This window comes from Lactuca saligna, chromosome 5 (genome assembly GCF_052625555.1).
Source record: "Lactuca saligna cultivar CGN05327 chromosome 5, ASM5262555v1, whole genome shotgun sequence".
NCBI lineage: Eukaryota > Viridiplantae > Streptophyta > Magnoliopsida > Asterales > Asteraceae > Lactuca > Lactuca saligna.
The window spans coordinates 227,268,927-227,276,239 of record NC_136421.1 but is presented as its reverse complement, the minus strand read 5'-3'; the positions used below and the strand labels follow the sequence as shown (position 1 = coordinate 227,276,239).

General features: G+C 37.8%; 1 non-coding gene across 1 annotated transcript; it reads left to right on the top strand.

Moving 5' to 3' along the window:
- The first annotated feature begins 1,084 nt into the window (after positions 1-1,084).
- Positions 1,085-1,191, top strand: LOC144999100 (small nucleolar RNA R71). The gene has a single exon (XR_013660624.1). It is a non-coding gene; the product is annotated as a small nucleolar RNA R71 (small nucleolar RNA).
- The last annotated feature ends 6,122 nt before the right edge of the window (positions 1,192-7,313 follow it).

Genomic DNA, 7,313 nt, shown 5'->3' with positions numbered 1-7,313 from the left:
TTTGTCAAATGTGGTCCACTACATTGTTGGATTAGATGTCTAAGCCCATAACTATTATTGGTATGTACTTGACCCGAGAGTAGCATGGTCCATTTGGGTTGCATATCATCAGGACAATTTGTTATGATGAACTTTTGAGAGAAGGTTATTTATGGTTTATTAATATATTATAAGTTATAATATATTAATATGAAATCATATGTTTTAATTAGTATCGATCAAGAATTAATTTAGTGATCAAAAGAGACTAATTAAATCTATGGGGACTAATTATGATAATTATTTATATTTATATGTGTTGGGCTTATGATCCATGTTGGACCAAGTTTATGTATGGATACATAAAGAGTTGGGCCACATGAACCATGGATCATAAAACCCATGGGTATGGATTATGGGTGATACCCACGACCCTTGGAATCCTACATATAAATAGGTTACTCCATAGCCAAAATCACCACTTCTTTTCTTAGAGAAATATGGAGGTGTTTTGGTGCATGGAATTCTCTCTTAAGAGCCACCTTTGTTCTAGGTGTGTTGTGATTCCATTTGAGGAATTTCATACTATTGGTGCTAAGCTCTTAAGGCCAATACATCAAGACTTCAAGCCACATAAAAGGTATGTTTCCCTAACTAGTATATTATATGGTTTATGTCAAATGCATGCTAGTTATAGGTTTAATGCCTTGGAAACCATTTGCATGTATAATTAGTGAAAACATAGATCCAAGGTATTTAGGGTTGTATGTGCACCATAGGATGTTGTATTCTACCAAAACCCAACATACATCGTTCACAACTAACTATAATTGCATAAATTGATTGGTCAATTTGAGTCAATCTTCGGCCCATAGTATTTAGCATTTCCATCACAACAACCATTTCGTCAGAATGTGCACCCCCAACTCCTTTCACGCGTTCACTCCTTGGATTGTGGTATTCACGAGAATGCTGTGCAAATTCTTCAACCAATTCCTTGACCCCGCCCAGATTTTTCTTCGTAAGCGGTCCTTAAGAATTAAGGAGTTATCTTGTCATTACATTAACCCCGTCATAAAATATGGACACTTCTTGTTGAATGTTAAGGTCATGTTAAGGACAGGTCCTTAACAACCCTTTATAACGCTCCCATGCTTTGTAAAGTGACTCCCCCGAGTTTTACTCAAAATTAGCTATTGCCTTCTTGAGTTTAACTATCTTGGATGGTGGACAGAATTGGTCTAGAAATTGCTCATGCATTTGAGCCCAAGTAGTGATTGTACCAGGTGGAAGTGCTTTTAACCAATCCTTTGCAGCTCCTTTAAAGGTAACGGGAAGCATCATTAGCAAGACGGTATCTCTGTTAACATTCGGGACATTGAAGTAATCAGCAATGTCGTTCACTTCATCTAAGTTCTTGAACGCATCCTCATGATGATATGTCCTTTAAGCTCGAATGTCGCAGTGGCAGGAATAGCGAGTTGTACTAAGCCTGGACCAACATCATCTCGAATTCTCTTTCTGTAAGCTCCCATGGAAATTTCTTCAATATTCGTCATCTCGTTCTTTGGCTCGTTTTCGGGTTCACTTGTATGTTCTTTAAATTCAGGCTCGGTATCGTATTCGGACTCGGTTTGGATGAGTATTTGATCTAAGTTTTCAAGCTTGCTCTTGTTCTTTAAAGATGAACTTGACTCCCCCGTTTTCTTCCTTGACTTCTTTGAGAACACTGACTTGAATTCTTGTAAAGACGTTTTCTTTGGTGTTTTATCTTCTTTCACGTTCTTATCTTTCTTTTTGTGAATTACAGACGCGGGATCTTTAAGTGGTGGCACTAAAGGTGTGTTAGAACCTCTGGTCATGAACTCCTGAAATAAAACAAAAAAATAAAAACGTAAAACTGAACTAAGAAAGACGAACTAAAATAAACAAAACTACAAACTTCAGTTCTCACGGCGTGAATCTTAAGGGTTCACGTCGTGAGTCCTGTAATGCAGAAAAAAATTAAAACATAAAAATAACTTCTTGTAGGTTTTACCCTACAAAAATGATCGATTAATTTAAAGAAAATAAAATAATAATTAACTAAGTCGTTCCCCGGCAACGGCGCCAAAAACTTGATGTGCATAGAAGTACCCACTAATTTTAATAATTATAACCTAACTAACTCAACTAACTAAAAGGCACCTAGGGAGTGTACCTAATCAAATTATAGAATAGTTGGGTAAGTTGGGTGTCGATCTCATGGAACGGTTTTAACTAATTAATTTATCTACTATTAAATTAACCTATTTTTAGAGCAAGAAGGGGTTTTATTTGATTTTTCAAGACCAGACGAATTTAAATCACAGAATTCGATCAATTAATTAAAAACACTCCTATCTAGTTTGAATCGACTTCTTTATTTATGTTTAGCTAATAATTATGAATTATCAAAGTTTGTTACCAATTATTATGTAATTAGAAATTCAAGTCCAAATTTACTAATCTTTTTACCAATTCATAAAATACCTTGTATGGTCACACATAAGTAAAACACATAATTAGTTATTAATTATAGGTGTGTTATGTAAGATTTATCTAGCAAACACAATTATAGTCATAAATTATGTTCTCTAGCACAGCTAAATTAGTTACTTTTATCACTTATCTAAGATTTTGGTCGATCCTAGCTCTAGCAATTCAATGTTCACTAAATCACTAGGTTTTAAGTTCATGTAAATTAATGGCTACTAAGCTACACAAAACATGAATTTAAGCAACTAAGAAACTAAAATAACATGCTAGGTAATGATAATCAAACATAAGCAATTTACCAACTAATCAAATTCAATAATCATTAAACTAAAACATAATTCAGAAGCTTCATCTAGCTAGACAAGAGCTGCTAGATTCAAGTACTCACTGTAACAAGTAAACAAAAACAAATCAAATTATCAAACATGTTCATAACTATCAAACTAATTAACTAATTATGAACCTTTACTCCTGTTGTTTTTGAAAGCCTTTTCCAGAACTCTTCTTTTGCTCAAAATCGTCTTCAGGTAACTTTCTAATCAGCCCAAAAGTTCTCAGATCGTAATGGGCAAGGGAATTTATAGTTTTCTGATTTCCCAAGTTCACGCCGTGAACCATAAGGATTCACGTCGTGAATATGGGATAAACGTGTTCGGCAAGGACTCTTTCACCTGCATGCATATCTTCTAGAACTCTCCACTCACGTCGTGAATCATGACTTATTCACGTCGTGAGTACATCTTTTGGTGATTTTCCCGTTCTTCTTTTCTTCAATCCTCCAAAGTTCCATATTCTGTCAATTTTAGTCCCTATCTTCGAAAATGCTTCTATTTGGCTGCAAAATAATAATTTAAACTTATAAGTACCATTATTCTATGCAAATAACCAAAATATCAATAGAAATATAAATAAATATTGCCTAAAATAAGTATAAATATGACAATATCAATATCCAACATAGGTTACAGCGTAAAGTCGTAAAGACATACGGTCTTGAATATTATTACATGCTTTTCTATTATTTCACTATGCATCATATTTAGTTTCCAACAATCTCAGTATCGCTACCTGTGATGAATATAAATTGAGTGGGTCAGGTTGGAAAACTTGGTGAGACACATAGGGTTTTCAATCCCGTAATATTTTTAAGATAAATAATCATATATAATAATTCTGAAAAACAAGCATTGCCTGACAATATATGTCACACCCCCAAACCAAGGATGGCGGAAACGTCCGGGGGTGGAGGACTTTATGTAGAGTATCACAACAATGAGTATAATAGTGCTCAAAGTAAATACAACCAACACAAATATAATGGAAAACGTTACATCAAAGCACATGTTTACATGATTCACATCAATTACATTATGATACAAAATGAACTGTTTGACGATTTATCGTCCCATCCTCAAAACATTGTTGATTTCCTGTTTTCACTGAATTCCTGAGAATACAAGTAGTTTTGAAAAGTGTCAACACAAAGGTTGGTGAGTTCATAAGAGATTTCATAGTTTTGAAAAGTGTCAACACGATGTGTCTTGAGAATTGAACTCCTCAATTCCAAAACTCGTATCTAGAGAACTTCGGGTAATACTTCTCTGATCGTAATGCTTTCGTGGTTTGTTGTAGCTGCTCTCCTTGGTTTCCTTCTTACTACGAGGGTAGATAAGTAAGTCATTTGCAATGAAGATGATGAACTGATCCTAGCAAGAATGGTATATCCTATTTATTACGTTCATGAATCCAACGAGTGGGTTTGGTCCTATCCAAGGGTTATCACTACGAACTTTCAGCGTCTGCATCGAAATTGGAGGATTGTTCTCGGACATCCTTCTTTAATACTCGTGACTGGTGATATTCTGATCTCATGTCCAAATCCTGAAGGGTACCTCGTTCCTTGAGGTTGGTCGGCCTATTCGTCAATGCGAGGCAGATAGTAAAGGTTTCTATTGGAGATGTTGTCGGGGCCTCTGAAATCGATGGAATTATGAGCAATTTGCTTTTCTATTTGACGAATAAGACCAGAGCTTTCCAGGGTAAGAAGCTTGGTTCTTCAATTTCATTGTTGCGTAGTTCGATAGGTTTGACCTGACAGCTCTTGAAGCTCGGTAGGAAGTATGTGGGTTTGGTTTACGCGACTAGGCCTTTTTGAATGGTAGGACATTTACTCGTCCTTCTAGGCAACCTTAGCCCGAAGCTCATGGCAGGACTCGTACCATATCTGTCCCAAGCTTCTATGCTTGAATCTTGTCTGCTACATGCGCGACATTCCCGAAGGTCTCCTGTATATACATGTGATAAGGCTTCGGGAAGTATAACACTCCTCTGGTGCGTGTTTTGGAGTTCCACAGCGAGAGATGACCCAAAGGTCCGTGCTGGATGTTTATGAGAGACGATAGTTTCGATATTCGGAGGGTTAGGCGAAGGGCCCTTTTGTAGTCGTTAAATCGGGAAGACGAGGGCTATATCAATCAAAATTGAATAACGACAACACTATCTTTTTAGATAACATGAGATAAGTTGTATTCGAAGGAAGAGATCACTAGAGTGATAGAGTGTCCTGTATTTCTTTTCTGTGTGTTCCGTTTTGTTAAATGTTATGATTATTGTAGAAGATTCATACCACAGTGTCTAGCACTAGTAGTGGGTGTGTTTTTCAATAGCCAGTAATGATACTTGATATCATGATTCCTGACAGGTCTCCTCATGATCGAGCGGTATATGATCGTCGTATGTAAATTGATATCGTGCAATCGTCGAGTGGGTGACCCCACTCAACCCCTAATACTAGACATGGAATCGGAGTCAGGATGGAATTATCTGTTTCAAGACTTTAGTATTTTGATTCTAAATTAACCCCGATGTATGGACAAGGTCATCACAACTTACAAGTAATGCTCCTAAGGTCACATATGAATGTCTTTGGTTTGATTTGTATGAGAGAGAAAATATTTTAGCTACTTTTTAGAAGGAAGGTTTACTTTAGAAGCGTACCAAATTCATTACAAACCTATAGTACTTAAACGTTTTGTCGTTGGGAACATTACAAAAGTCCTAACATGGTTCCCTTGCTGCTCCTGTTGGTGTGTTCATCACATTCCTCCTGTTCCTTCATCGTTCTTCTCAGTTGGACATTCTCTCTTGAAGTGTCCCGTTTCACCGCATAGGTAGCATACTGGGCCTACCTTGGTGCAGGTGATTGAAGGGAGGTGATGGGTCGGGGCCCTACAGAAACGGACGGTATGCCCTTTCCTATTGCAATTTTTACAGTGCCTCTCCTGGCAAGCCCCATGGTGATGAAAGCCACATTGATTGCACATTGGGAGTGATCCCTTATATGGTCTGGCAGGCATTTGGGTGGAAGACCCCGTGGCTAGTGTCGAGGCATGTGTCATGACTGCTGTTGTAATGGTAGGGGTGGCCCTAGGTTGTTGTCTTTTAGTGTATCCTTGAGATTGGTGGCGCTCTTTCATGTTCCAAAACTTTCTCTTCTTGTTCGTAGGTTCATGGCCTGAGGTATTTTCGTTGGTAGGTATCCATTGGTGTCCCTGATTGTTACCACAATTTGTATTGTTAGTACCGCTTCCACCCCTGTTGACGTTGTTAGTATTGAAATGCACCATGACGGCTGCCACGGCTGCCGTGACTGCGGCTTGAAAAGTAGCAGCGTCTATCTGAAGTGTTGGCGCCTTGCTAGTTGGTTTGTTGCCTCTTGGTGAAGACATAGCTCTGTTTCATGACGAAAAACGACTTCGTTAGTGGAAATGATTGTCTTAAGTGCATCCTTACAATTTATATTTACGCATATAAATTTTTGCACATTACTGTACTATTCTTAGTGTTTCTGCTAACGCTCCCGAGATGGAGTTATGGCAGTAGGTAGGAGTAGGTTTCATACGGACGTTAAGCTTTACTCCTCATAGAATCATGTTTGTCCGAACACACTTGGCTGAGGAATTTTGATGGGATCCGGTGCATTAGTGCTGGTATGATCGCACCCATAGGTCTATGAAGAAGAAACTTCTCAACAATTGTTTAACGGTGAGACGATAATGAGTTTTTAGAATGGCTATATGTCGCGAGTTTTCTAACTAAGTTTATCTCATATCGATTTGTATCAAAGTTCGGTTGTTTAGGGTGTTCTGAAAACAATTTATAACGAGATTCTTTGTATAATAAACTCATGTATTTTAGTAGCTCGGTATCCAAGTGAAACCTTATACTTGACCCAAGCTAGGTCCTTATCACGACCTATTGATGTATGCTTAGTTATATAATTAAGGTTAGATATTCATTCGAGTCTGTTAGGTACATCATAAGCCCATCTTGTTAATATGACTTTAGTAATTATGGTTTCAGTGAAAATTCTGACCTCGATGCAGGTCTACTTCACATTTGTGCATGGGCGGGCTTTGATAGTAGATAGATTTCTCGATTAGTATGACCACTTAATTTGTAGTGTCGTGATTTTACTTACAATAGAGTAGCACCAGTGCATACTTATGAAGCTAATTTACCAGGTCTGGTGAGCGGAATGAACTCTACTTACGATGATCCATCCCTTGTGATGCCTGAGGCAAGGTTGATGCAATTTTGTAGCTTTGCCAATCAACGCTTGGCTACAATCATCCTTTCTTTGAATGCTGTGTGTCCTACCCTGTTACTCTCTTTCCTCTTCACGAGTGGCGATAAGGTCCTAAAAAGAGAGTTGGTCTCGGGAATAGTAGTATAATTCTGAGTCACCGGTACATGAGATGGTGGGGTCTATAGTAGTACGCAGTTTTCTGAACTCAGATTGTAGTCTTCCTGTTTTA